The following is a 14,511-nucleotide window of genomic DNA, read 5'->3' as shown; positions in this document are numbered from 1 at the left end:
TAACCATGCCACCAAAGAAATCCACCACTACTATTTGCAACAAAGACAACCCTTACTGACAGTTCTAAGCAAGTGACCAATGTTTGAAGCAATGGAAGCACTGGCACTGTAAAAATCTGGGGAAAGGATGAGGTTATCACACTGCATGTGCTGTTTCCCCATGAAGTGTGAATTGTATCTGTTTAAACAGACTTGCAAGAGAGCTGGAGAAGGACTGTTTACAAGGACGTGGTGACAGGACAAGGGGTAATAGCTTTAAACTGAAAGAGGGTAGGTTTAGATTGGATATTAGGAAGAAATTCTTTGCTATGAGGGTGGTGAGACACGGGAACAGGTTGCCCAGAGAAGTGGATTCCCCATCCCTGGAAGCATTCAAGACCAGGTTGTATGGGGCTTTGAGCAACCTGGTCTAGTGAAAGGTATACCCTCCCCTGACAGGAATGTTGGAATTAAATGATCTTTAAGATTTCTTCCAAATAAAATTGTTCTATGATTCTCGAAGATATTCACAGAGTACGCTGTTAGTTAGACTGTTGTTGACACAGACTGCCAGCACCGCCCTGTATCTTGTTTCAGACACAGTCAAGGCACAAAAGGATTTTGTCTTCCATCTCAGTTTCTTGTGTCAGTCTTGTGTCACTTGCCTCTATGAAGAAGACTGATATAAGGCACAACTTGGGATAGCAGGATGCTACTAATTCACTAGACCCAACCAGAACCTCAGAAAGATTGACCTAGCATCCTCCCTTCAGACCAATTGCCAACCAACTTTCTGCCTCTGAAAGTATCTCATTTTGAGCTGAGTATCACTGCTGAGAGGACTGAAAAGCATGATTGCACATGCTTTAATTAAAGGTCACAGGTCTGACAGGCTGTGACGTTATCTAATATATGGCTTTTCCTTTAGAGTTGCAGATCACCATTTTGTGAGGCTGTACATTTTCTGAGTTCTGAGCACTGCTCCCAGTTCACTGACTAACACCATTGACGTGACGGATCCAAAGTAGTGATGAAACTTTGTGAGAATGCAGTAGCTCAGCTCCTGCTTGTGCCAGGTCACTGCCACTCCTCTTTTATTTACATTTCCTCCTGAGTGAACCAGGTTTTTGAGAGACAGCTGGAGTCTGTGATAAGCCAGACTGAGCAATCTCTCTGATTCAGGAATGAAGAGACTTTATGCCAGAGCCTATCCCTCTTCACCCCTTTGTCTGTCTTCTCCCTATTGAACAAGTGGCCTTGTCCCTTCCACATGCTCAGTGTGGTGGCTTCATCTATATAAAACCTTGTTTTTCAGAAGTCCTGTTGGTTCCCACAATTCCTCTTACAGTCATGTCAGAACTGCAAAATATTAAAATAAAAAAAGAAAAGAAGTAGAAGCTTGTGGAGCCTTCCAAATCCAAGTCCAAAGTAAAGAGAATTCTCAAAGATAGCAATTCAAAGACAGAAGAAAGAGGAAGGGCTCTTCCCCTTCTCAGGGCCTCTTTCTGAGCAGGTAGCTGCCAGAGAAAGGATGCAGGACTGGAGTCCTGCCATGGCATAGGAAAATGCCACAAAAGGCCAGAAAGATGCTAAGTCAGATGATGAGATAAAATAACGGAAAACTTCAGTGAGGAACATGTACCCACATGCTGCTGTTGCCTTCTGCATCTCTTCACTGCAGCATCCCTGGAAAGAAACATTAAGCTTGACCCTCACTGGCTCCCATTCTACAAATTTGGGAGCATTTCTTTTGTTATCAGCCTTCAGTACACGTGCTGTTCTTAGTTCTCTTTCCCTCATAACGTGTGTCCTTTTGACTCCTCCAATCAATCAGTGTCATTTGATGCTATTAAAAGATTCTAACCTGATCTGAAATACCTCTAAGAGGCTGGGATAATAAACAATTGCTAGATGATCTGCACTGAACCAGGGCTAACACATTTTGAATTCTTCTTCTATTCGAAAATGTGGTGTTGGCACTTTAGGAACATGGAGATGGTTTATTTCACTTGTCAAATGAAGTATTTGTCAAAAAGCCTGGTATATTGAATGTTTTGGATAAATTTCTGCCACTTAGTTAAGAAAATAGACAGTTCAACATAGCGGGTGCAGAAAACCCTGCATTTATTCTGTCTCTCTTCTAAGTCACAGAACATAAAAATTCCTAAAAGTGTATTTGAAGTTATTGTCTTCACTCATATAGCCACAGAGGGCCATATTTTGTGTCAGTACTGGCTGGCACTCTTCAGTAAATCCTGGACACCATTATTTTGCAATAGGTGTACATAGGTACTTTGCCTGGAAGAGTCAATCACTAGTCTGGAAAAGTCTTAGGTATTTTGTTATGATACTACACAGAAGTTTACCATTCTGCAGACAGTTGCTGTAATAGTTTTCTGGAAAAAAGTTACTTTTAAAAAACTTCTGTTTTCCAGCAGAATTAAAATTTTGTTTCTTCTTTCAGTATTTGTCTCTTGTAGTGTACTATTGAAATCACAGCATAAATTCACAGTAATATCCACTGACCATGTTAGGGCATATTTCTTCCTTGGTCTTTCAAGTGGCAGTATTCTGTTGAAGCACAGTTAGAGAAATTAGCCATTCCAGTTGCTTTTCATGTGCATACATCAAACTGCCATTCTAGGAAACTGGCATGTTGGATTCTGGAAAGTTGCCTTTGCTTTTGTTTGCTAATAGATTACTTTATTAATTCCAAAGGTTTAGCAGGCACCTTGGTTTTTTCCAGCAGAGTTTAATTAATCTGTTCTTGCTTTATATGATTAGATGTCTTCTGGTCACTGAAACACAGGACTTCACTTTCACATTCATTCCCCATACTAATTATTTGAAATGTTTGTTACCCCAAATATACAAACTGTCATTGGTCTCTGTGGAGTTTGTCAGATTGCACATTGGTGCTGGATTTTAAAAAAGCATTTGGGCATGTTCTGAGTCTGTAAAACAATATATTTGTTCACTGTTACACATTGTGCCTGTTTTCTACTGCCTTTCACAGTCATTTACATTGGCACGAAAGTTACAGCTGACTTTCGTAAGTTAAGATGCATGCTATTAAGGAAAAAAATAAACCAAAACCATGTATTTGACAAATGAAATTCCAGTTTGTATTCTAAGAGTTATGATGACCAAAGTGGTTTTTGTTGCCTTTTTAAAAATTTTTCTATTTTTTAGATTCTTTTCTTAACAAGCTACAGTGCTACAAGTGCTCAAACATTCAGAAGTCAGGTGCCTAGAAGATCAAGAGATTGTCCTGAATGGTGTACATTTTGACTATATTCTGAAACAAAGAGGAAAGAAAATTGGAGAAAGAAGGGAGTCTGTGAGTTTATGAAACCCCTTTGAGAAGCAGAGGGAGATCTCTTATCTGGCCCCATACCTATCATGTATTTGGAGTGAATAGAGAAGGATGTGCTGCAGTAGGGACTGCATTTTCAGACATCCCTCCTTGCAGGAAGCTGCCCTTTCCTGGGCTGTAGGAACATACAATATCCAGTGTAGCTTTCAGTGACTTTGTGTTCCAAAGCTTTGCAGAGGGAACAGCTTCTTCATGAAGATAGCATGCCTGGGAAATATCCCATGACCTTTTGGGTGGTGCATCTTTCTCTAAACTGAGGTTTAAATCTTTTGGATATAAAAGGAATACAGTTAAAAGCTTTGAAATTGGTGGAAAACAAATTTTGATTTTTAGTTTAAATAAATACACACCAAAAGATAGCACTATTTTTTCATCCTACCTTGAGGTACAACAGGTTTACCAAAGTTTTTATGTCTCTATGCTTGTGATGCACAGTAGTCATCAAGCTGGCTGCTGAATTATTTCCTTATAAGATCATTTAACTTCAAAACTTCATATTATACAGGTCACATGCTCTGGTGATATTCAGAAGGGAATTGTCACTTTTAGACAACTAATATCAGTCATTCTTCTATCTATATTTGGATTGCAGGCTCAGGAAAGTGTGATGGCAGTTATTAACTGCTCTCAAGAAATCCACTTGCAAGATGGATTTATTTCTTGATTAATGATGGAGATTATTCAAGTATTAATTCCAGTTTTTTATATCACAAACTTGATATCATCCTTGTTCTCTCCACCCTTAAAATTACTATGATTACTCTAATTGTTAGAAAGCTATTATTTGATTCCGATTTGCAAAGTAATTATCAGCTAGTAGCACATCTGCCATTTCTCACTAAATTTTGGTATGTATTGTTGTATCTCAATTAACAAAAGATCTACTAACTGAAGCATTGCTGTATGAATTCTAGTAAGGCTTTCAAGCATGACATAAATTTTGTCCTGATTGATTCTGACTCTTACTGTGTGCTCTTTAATTTGTTGCTTTGCATTTCAGAATTGTCTGTGAACCTGGTGCTTGATGTTTTAAACAATGATTTCTTCATCTGCAGCAATCAGATGTACATCTAGAGGTTTTAACTGATGGAGTATCCTTTATGACATTGTTTCTACTTCTGCTTTATGAGTTGTATTCTCATTACATTTTTACTTTGATTGTGTCACAGGCTACAGGGATTAAACAGAATTACAGTTTTTAATCTCATCTTTGAGTTAGTACTACTAAGATAATGGGATAATTATCTGTACATATCTAGCTTTTCTGTCGTGAATATGAGGAGCAATGAAGGCAGCCAACATACCAGCTATTAATACTGAAGCATCATTAATGTGCTTTTTACACCCGTTGTACCTCCTATATAGAGTTTTCAAGTTGTTGCAAAGTTACACCATTTAAGGGTGAGATTTTGAGCACTCATAAATATGCACAAGTGCTTGTGTGCACACCCAAACAAACACACCTACTTCAAATGTCTGAAAAAGTTTCTGCATTAGATAAACAATCTCAACAGCCTACTATTGAGCAGCTTAAAAGGTGTCTTGTACTGAAAATATGCTTAGTTCAGTTCATGTGCAACATTGCTTGGTTAACACTGTAAACTCTTCTGGATTACCAAATTCAGCTGACATATGTTTTCTGTAAAAACACTCCCACGACCTTTTTTAGAAACTATTGTTGAGTCAAGTTTACTATAGGTTGAGCTAAGAAATCTGTCAGGCACACTGGAAAATTATGATGGTATGGTCTTATGATAGAAATAAAGTCTGCAAGCCTGAGTTTTACTTACTTTATGGTCTGTTGCTTCCAATGAAATTAGTTATTTTTGATGGTTGTTGGTGGAATCAGAATCAGTAGCTATAGCTTCTTTCTGCATTGTTCTTTCAGGAGTTAAAGTCTTACTCCAGTATGTTGACATAAGCTTCATTTTGTCAGTGGTGAGCTGGTAACATTGGGATCCAGGGTTCTTCTCTGACATTGTTAGCTGAGCCATACATAAGAAAGTAACAGAGTAGGGCCGCAGGAAAGCTTGAAGAGGGAAATTCAGATTGGAACTGAAAGACAGCAAAGGAACACAGATGCAGAAAGACAGAGTAAATGCTGAAGGAGCACGAGGAGAAAGAAAGGGTGAAATAATTAATGCTGATGACCAGATCCTCAGTTGTACTGGGAACAGATAAGACACAGAGGAGTCATTCATGGGCATCATATCTAATGTCCTATTAATCATAGTGTAAATACAGACTAAAAGAGTTTTAAAGGTCTCAGGAGAGTCTGACCTCCAACTTTTTTCAGTCACATCATCTATGCCAACATATCACAGGGGCAAGGTGGTCTATGGCTGCTATGGTGGCTTTCAACCACTTCAGTAGGCTCTCCCAGGGCATTTCTCACATGCTGGGATGCACCTGGTCAGGAGTCAGTATTGGCAAAGAGGTTCAAAACTTGGTCTGTGGTACAATAATTGTGTAGTTTGACTCATGTCTGCATGATCCATTTGGCATGACATTACCCCTTACAGAGAAAGAATTAAATTTGTAAGTGGTTATCACTATTTCGTGTATAATATAGATAAGGAACATTTTTTACATTTTTTTCACATTTTTTACATTTTTTTCACATTTTTTACATACACAGATCAGATTATAACAACCTGGGAAGATCCTAATAAAAATTACACTTCAAAGAAATTAAAAGAATTAGCTACAGGAGGATATATTTAAATCAATCAACCATATCTGTGTCCTTTATTGATCCTGAATCATTTCTGTGTGATTGGGACATTTTCATTTTCAGAATCTCATTTCTGATTACACCAACACCCAAAGAAGCTTTGAGTGTTTCCCCTTTTTTCTTTTTTTCCCTCACGGTGTCACTACAGGCCAAACCTGACAAATCCTTTATGCATCCATGTACATGAGCCACAGCACAATGGATGAGGAATTTCTGTTCTGCTGCCTCCAAAGGTTGTCTTCTATAACCTGTTCAGGGAGTACAAGAAATGGATAACTGTTGGGTAAGCATAAGTCAGTGTGCATAAGGCTGAGTGGCTAGAGGCCTTGTAGGCTTCTCTTTCTACAAAGTTTTCATTTGTGCCCCTGGACAGCAGTTATTTTCAATATGAAAGAGGGTAAGTCTCAGAGTCAGAAGTCTTGCTGGCCAGCAAATGTATCAGAAATTAAACTGTATACTAACTTTCTGTGCTTAGCAGGCCAGAGCTACCTTATAAAAGTTTTAGAATAAATATTTGTATAAACTGGTGAAGGTCAACTGCAAAGTTGGTGTTATTATCTGCCTTAAAATTGTTATCTGTATAATGTTACTTGAATAAAATGTTCTCATGTTCAGACCCAGTTCTCTTACTGCTCCTTATTAAGGCATAGTTTATTGAAAGTGTTAGCAAATATACGGTTCAAAATTTTATTTAGTGCAAAAAGAAGGTGAAAGCAATTGACAATTTTTATTTGTGAGAGCGTATGTGACCTCCATCCTAGCTATTTATGTCATACACTGGCATTGCATCTGTGGACTCCTAAAGTAGATTTGCTGTGAAAAGATGACCTCTGTCTTATTTATGGGTATAACAGAGGATAATAGTCAAAATGCTAACATTTTGACTTCCTGACATTTTTATCAACCCCAGTAATACATTTCAGCTGGAAAATGCTGAAGCTGTCAATGTGCAGTCTTTAGATATTGTGGTTTTGTTGGATTTTTGTAATTCAGCATCTGTAACTGTTGGTTTTGCTTCTGAGGGAGTCTCTTACACCATAAGTACTGCCTCATAAATTCCTGTACAAGCATGTAATTAATCTGTTTAATTTTCAAGAACATTTCTGTCTTCTCATTAAATGGTAATTTCCTGTATCAGAAATCTAATGTCCTCTCTAATTGGAGGATTATATTTCAAGATCAGATTTTTTTTTTTTTTCCTATGCAAAGTGTATTTGGGGGTTTAGAATTCAGGTAAAATACACAACTTGATTTTTTTCTTATTGCTTTGAAATTTTTACTTCAAGTTGTTTGCAAATTAGTACTTTGACATTTTCATCACAAAACTAATGAAATGAAAAAAAACATTTTTAAGGTTGCAATGCCAAGCTTTCAGAGACTAGGGCAGGGGAAAACGGCATCTGGTTTAAATAGTGTATTCATAACTTGGCCCTTACCTCAGTTGAAGGCATTAAAATATTGCCTGTAGTTGTATGAAAAAATCTGGTGTTTACCATATTTCATATCCAATGTGGACCTTTTTTCTATGTTAATTAAAATCATGCAGTGAGGAAATTATGGGTATTGTTTGTTAAATAACTTCAAACTCTGTTGGGGTTTACAGGAAGAAATAGTGTTTTCTATATCATGGCAGTTGCAGCTTGCCTTGGAGATACAGATTTGCCTTTTTCATCTGCTGCAGGACAAGTTGTCAAAATAGAACTTATGAAGATGGTCACTTGTTTCCATGTTGCTTTGTGTCTTGGAAATATTCTGAACACTCAGAGCTGAAAGCCAGGACAATGGGAGCTCATCTGCTGAGCTTTGAGAACAAAAAGTGCTACACAGTGATGTCACAAACGATGTCCAAAGTGAATGCGTACATTTGACCTCAGACTTTTAGGTCTGTGCTTCAAGGTGTTCCTCATCTCTTATGTTATTTTGCAAGTAAATTATATTATGGCTTTGGAGGATGATAATATAATAGTGATTGAGTAATTTTGTCTTCAGAGTAGTGAACTATGCACAGTTAGAAAGCAATGGATGCCCACTGAATGATGAGGACAAAATAAATAGTTGCTTATTACTTGAAAAGAATCCTCCTCCATTGTGTCATGCAGGTGCTGTACAAACAAACAAAAAGTTAAAACACATTGAATAAAACAAAAAACATAAGAAAGCACACTGACAGCTACATAATCATAGTGGAAATATCTAAGATGGGAGTTCTCATTCTATGTTACGTGTATCACTAGTGGTATGAAAACTATTTCAAAGTCGTCTTCAAATAAAATCTGAGCATCTGAGCAGAAGAATGTCTTCTCCTTGATATGAGTTCCTATTACTGCATTCCCACAGGAAACTGGAACGAAGATCTGGAAGCATGCCTAGGGACTGGTACATGCCACATTTCCACTGTTGTCACTAGTCTGGTAAAATACAATTCTTTTTCCTGAGCAAACTAAAATGGTTATTTCAGGCTTAAAGGATAACCTAGTAAGTGATAGGTCACATTAGCTCAAGCAGAGTGTCATGTTATACACTTTAATACCCTTCTCCAACTCTTATTTAGCAGGGAGGATGAAGTCAAATGACACTGTGTCATTCTAGGAATATCCTCAGGTGTATTTCACAAGCTTTGCCAAGTAAGCCCAGTGAGAACAAACAGGAGTAACTTGTTATCTTGTGTAATTTTAAAGTAATTTGCTGACAGCTAAAGAACTATGAATATTTAATTTTATCCAATACATAAACTATAGCAGGCAGAGACTTTGCCCACATACGGCTCATCAAACCTGCCCTGATTCTTATCCCCAGCTTTCATTCTCCTCTGGTTATAATTGCCTGGCATTCACAATATCTGTTCCTTAGGCTTCTCACAACATGTTGATCTATTTGTCTGAGCTCCTTGTCCAACTCCACTTATCTCTGTTTCCTCTAGCCGGTCTCCCCATCCAACCAGCCCCTTCATCCCACCTTCCCCACCTGTGTCCAATTCTCTTTGTCCACACACAAGGGAATTTCATGACTGAGGCACCACAGTGCCTTAATCTGCATTTTCTGTGAGCAAGTGTTTCAAAGGAAGTTCTTCTAGTTTTATAGTTTAGCATAGCTGGGTTTTTCACAGTAGTGCGTGTTACAATTCCCCGTGTGAAACTTCAAAAGTTTCTACTACCAGGAGGTTGCTGGATAGATACATAAATTTAAAAAATGTATTTAGGTGAGCACTTTATATCATCATATACTCTGTAGCTATGTACATAACTATGACTATGTAAACTAAAAATAGAGATATAAGCCTAAGCAATAGGGGAAAATATAAAAAAAATCAAAATTTCTTAAATGGATTATACCCAGCTAATGGGTAGACTCATAATTAGTAGTGTTGCCTTTAAGTAATCATTTAAGGGGGTAATTAATATGTGGCCATGCATTTAAAAAGCAGATTTGAACTCAAAAACATATTTTACATAATATTGTAATTCTATTTCACTTGGAATATTTATTAATCTGAACAATTATTCAAACAAGAACAAGTAACTAACAACATTTTAAGATATATAAATGTACAATGATTTTTTTGATCAATACAGTGCATCAGAATTAATAGTGCCAAGTGAGTACTAACCAATGTATAATATTAAATGAGTAGAAGAATAATTCAGTATTTTCAGCAGTAGGGGAGGTGACAAGTAGCATTTCAAAGACATTCTCAAATGACAAAGGAAAACTGTATTAATCCTTCCTATTCAATATAATGTAAAAGTAAATATATGGTCATACATGTTTGAAGATATAGTTATAAATACACATATATGTGTATTAATTTGAATCCAATAGAGCAGTAGTATACAGTAATATGATTAATACAGAACAATTAAAAAATAATTTCATTGGGCAGTCAGTGTGAATGGATTTACTTTTATACTAAAGTAATCTATGCATGGCCATTGACTAGCAGATTTATTAGAAATTCATTGTTATGGTTTCAAAGCTAATACACTTAGGTAATAATCATGGAAAATCACTAGCTTATGTAAGTAAGCAAGCACTTCTGCTGTCTTTAAACATATAAGAAAGTTCAAAACTGTGCAACATATCTTGACACAGTCCCAAGCTGCCTGTGAAGTTACTGCATTTCGAATACTTTCTAGTACTTACAGATGTGTCTGAATGCTTCACTTTGGTGCTGTTTTTGAGAAAAGAATAAAAGGGAATTAGGGAAACTCGGCTGAATATTTAGGAAAATATTCTGCTGCATAACTGAAGTAGCAGGAGATCCATAAAACCAGTCCCCAGAAGAGCTGTGTGGTTTTTCAGTTTGTAGTTGAGGTGAAAAGTTCCTCATGATTAAATCACTGTCAGCATTCCACTTTTGGTATTCATGCACAAACTGTATTCTGTCAGCATACAGAAGTTTCCACAGTGGGTCCGGAAAACAGTGTGTTTGGTAAAGCCAGCCTGGTGCTGGGCAGGAAGAATAGTGTCTCCATGGAATGAAATAATTCACAGCAAGGCAGTGTTCTACCTCCTTTTGGTGCCCTCGCTTTCGTGACCTTCGATGTTGCCTGAAGTCCCCGTGAACAAAGTCATTTAAGTTTGATGGGTGGATACTCCAGTAGTTTCCTTTGCCATCCTCACATCTTCCCACCTTGATGAAACAATCATTTAGTGAAAGGTTGTGCCTTACACTGTTCCTCCAACCTCGACCTTTATTCCTGTAAAAAGGAAAATTATCTTCAATGTATTTGTAGATAGCAGCTAAATTCAGTTTGTTTGTGGGGGAAGAAAGTATTGCCTTTGCAATCAAAGCTATGTATGACAGAGGCGGTTTATCCAGAAATCTTCCTTCATCTGCAGTTACAGGAAGACCCTTTTTGGCATGTATGTGAGAGCTGGAAATTCGGGATGTAATCCCTTGAGCCAGTTTTCCTTCTTCTTTTTCTCTTACTGTACAGATGTCTAGACTTCCTTCATTGTTTTCAGAAGAGTCTTCACTCATTATAGCAGCCTGAAACCCAGCATTTGTTAAGTGTTCTGATATTTTACTGCAAGTAGCCAGTTGAATTATTGGTCCACTGAATATAACCAGCAGGAGAAATGAAAGTTGGACTTTAAATGTGCTGCTCTTATGTACCCAGGTTTCTATTTTATACTCTGTTAAGTCAACATCCTTAACAATGAAAACCGAACTGCCTATGTTTACAAAAGTCAAGGTGCAAGTCCTAGCTGAATGAAAAAAAAAATACAAAATAATTATACTATGTTAAGTATGAAGATAAACAGACCATGACGTTAGCCTCTCACTTCATTATAATCTGAGAAAACACCTTTCGGTGTTCCCCATTGAAACATAATGATTAATGAGAAATTTATGGTGCCTAGATAGAGTTGCGAAAGGATTAGACTCTCCAGTGATATGCAGAACAAACTGAAACCAACATGTTGGTTCCTGTGTTCTACACTTAGTCAAACATGTTGTATTTAGTACAATAAACATTTGTTTTACCTGCTAATAGAAAGTACTGTGTGAAAGGAAACGACCTATCAAATTTTATAGCTGCAATGTAGCTATTCTTGGTGAAATCGAATTAAAGCAAAAAAAAAAAAAAACAAACACAAATTGCTCCCCTTTTTTTCTTATCCACTCTCTGATAGCAACCAGCTTTCATGCTGGGTATGCAAGTGACCAGTTCTGCCAACCCAAGAAACCACTTGAAGGAGCAGTTACCACTCAGAGTCAGAGAGTTCTGTGCTCTGTCACTCTCAAAGCACAAACTGTCGCTTGAAGTTTGACACGGCCCTCAGCCTCCTGAGGTCTGTCACTGTTAAGGCAAACACAGTCATCTCATCTTGGAAAAGGCTGCCCTGAGAAGTTGTGGATGCTCCATCCCCTTAAGTGTTCAAGGCCAGGTTGGATTGGGCTCTGAGCACCCTGGTCTAGTGGAAGGTGTCTCTGCCCATGACAGTGGGGTTGGAACCCCAAACCTTTCTATGATTCAATGATTCTATGAACTTGTGAGATTAGTCTAGGAAGGTTATTAAATATGTAGAAATATATTCTAAAGCAAAATAGAACAACATGGTGGAAGCTTTGAAAGAGGATGTATTTTCTTCTTTTGTGTCACTTTTCATGTTCAAAATATGTATTCACAAATGAGGTCTGTGTTTTGAGGCATCAACAATGGCATCAAAGATTTAACTTTACAAGGCTGAAGTGGATGCTGTTTTTCAGGCTCTTATGCATGATGAAAATAATCCCTGGTTGCTCCCTTCAGATTCTAGTTCTGTCAAAGAGAGAGGGACATTAGGATATCCATTAAAATGATTCCTTTCCTTCTGACTTTGAAGTTCATATCCTGACTGATCATCTTGATTGGGCACTTGTAAGCCTTGTCTCAGGGTTTCACATTGACCAACCAATGTTTCAGTTGGTAGCCTGATGTTTTTAGATTAGAAAACAAGGCTCATAATGCAACGCTATAGGTCACATGGGTTATCTAATATTTCTGTGCCGGAGTAGAATTGCTACCTGCTTGCTTGCAAGATTTAATAGAACACTTTTCCAGTAATCATTGTGAATGGGATGTACATGGTATTTTAACAGCCTTGATGGTTCAAAATTCCTAGTGATGACATGATGAGCTGTTTAACTGTTTTTTCTTGGTCTTCAGTCTCAGCAATCACTTCTTTTGAAGGCATTCATTTGACCTGCTCTATCCCTACTAGAAATTGCCTGGAAGTTGCCATCATCTTTCTGTTTCTGTTACTTCATGACCTTCTGATGACTAATTTACCCAGTTTGTTCTCCTCTTCTCTTATTTGCAGCTGAATGGTTGCCAAATCATAGCAGAAATTATTGAGATAATCTCTATAATGTGTGATCTGGCATGTTAGACTACTTATTACAATCATGCCATTTCTGTTGCAGCAACTTCAAGCAGGTTATACCTAAAGGGGTTCCTACAATAATAGTAATATAAAAAACTTGATTTCAATTCAGAATAGCAATTTTGCTATATTAGGTCATTTCTACTGAAATTTATGTTTTTATGGAACAGTGCAGTTGTAGACTGGAGAACAAACACTGCTCATTGTGACAAGGACTGTGTGTTCCTTTCCCCAAAGCTCCAAAAAAGAAATGCAGAATCAACCACATGTTCTGCTATTTCAGTAGTGACTTTGCAAATGGAAGGATTTTAAAGAAGGACAAGGCACAGAACCCAGATTTTGAGTGCCTACAAATACAAAAATTAAATTAAGAATAAGGAAAACAATCTTTTTACAGTTTCCAGTTTTAAGGACAGGTTTTCAGAAACTGAGAAGACTGAAGTCACTAAAAGGAGCCAGTCTGATGAATTAGAAATTTAAATGCAGTACATGCCCAAAAGTCAAAAGCATGATACTTCAACTCAAATCTTAAATAAGAAAAAAAATGGTGTTGAAAGGACTCTATATCTGAACAGATGAACAGTTCTTTCAGTAAGTAAAGAAAGATTCTACAGGGAATGAAAGATAAAAGGGTGAGTAAAAAAAACCCTACATTTGGCAGGCTGAAAGTCCTGATCTCCAAGATCATGATTTTTGCTTTTCAGATATACCATAAAAGAAAATATTAATCTCATACTTCTGGGTGTCTTGCTTGTTCCTTCTTTCTCCACATTATTTCTGGAGTTAGCTTTTATTTTCTTCTGAGTCTTATCATTAAAGATGAAAATTCCTCTCTTTGCCCAAAACAAGATTCCTTTTAAAAAAGTTCTGTGTTTTATCCTTATTCTTTGTGGGAACACTCTTGTCACTGTCTGAAATGTTTGCAAAGCTCTTACATTAGAGGAACAACCTTCACTGGCTCAATGTCCAGTTTTATCTGAAAAGAAGAATGAGAGACAGGGAAAGCATACTGTGTATTCTTACTATGCAGACTTTTTCCAACCCAGGGAAGCAGATTCCTCTTCAAATGTCTGCACACACCTTATTAAAGCATAATTTTTGTTTCCACATTCTCTACAAAGCTGCTAAAACACTGCATGGTTAGAAATCTGAGATTTCCCACAAAGCACCAGAAAAAGAAGGGACTGGCTTTATCAGCCAGACTAGTTAAATAGTTTATCCTGTAAATTTGTCAATAAATGATGTATTCTTGAAAAGATGAATAAGGATAACAGAGCATTTGGAAATTCTGTTCCAGTAATGTAATCTGTTCTGAATTTTCACTGTACAAGGATTGTTTTTTTCCTCTGTCCTTAATTTAGGTTAAAGAGAGTTTTTTCAGTGTCTTAGCTTTGAATCCAGGCTGTCCCTGTAAAATAATTCTAATGGTTTTTTTCTATACATATATTTTGAAAGCCTGCAATTTTTCTGCTTGATACTGTGAAAACAAGCACACATTTTAGGGAGTGGTCTGGTTTCTACTTTGAGTCACAAAGTAGACCAGTTGCAGTCA

This window comes from Coloeus monedula, assembly GCF_965178545.1.
Source record: "Coloeus monedula genome assembly, chromosome: 4".
Lineage (NCBI taxonomy): Eukaryota > Metazoa > Chordata > Aves > Passeriformes > Corvidae > Coloeus > Coloeus monedula.
The sequence above is the reverse complement of the archived record's forward strand: the minus strand, read 5'-3'. Positions refer to the sequence as shown.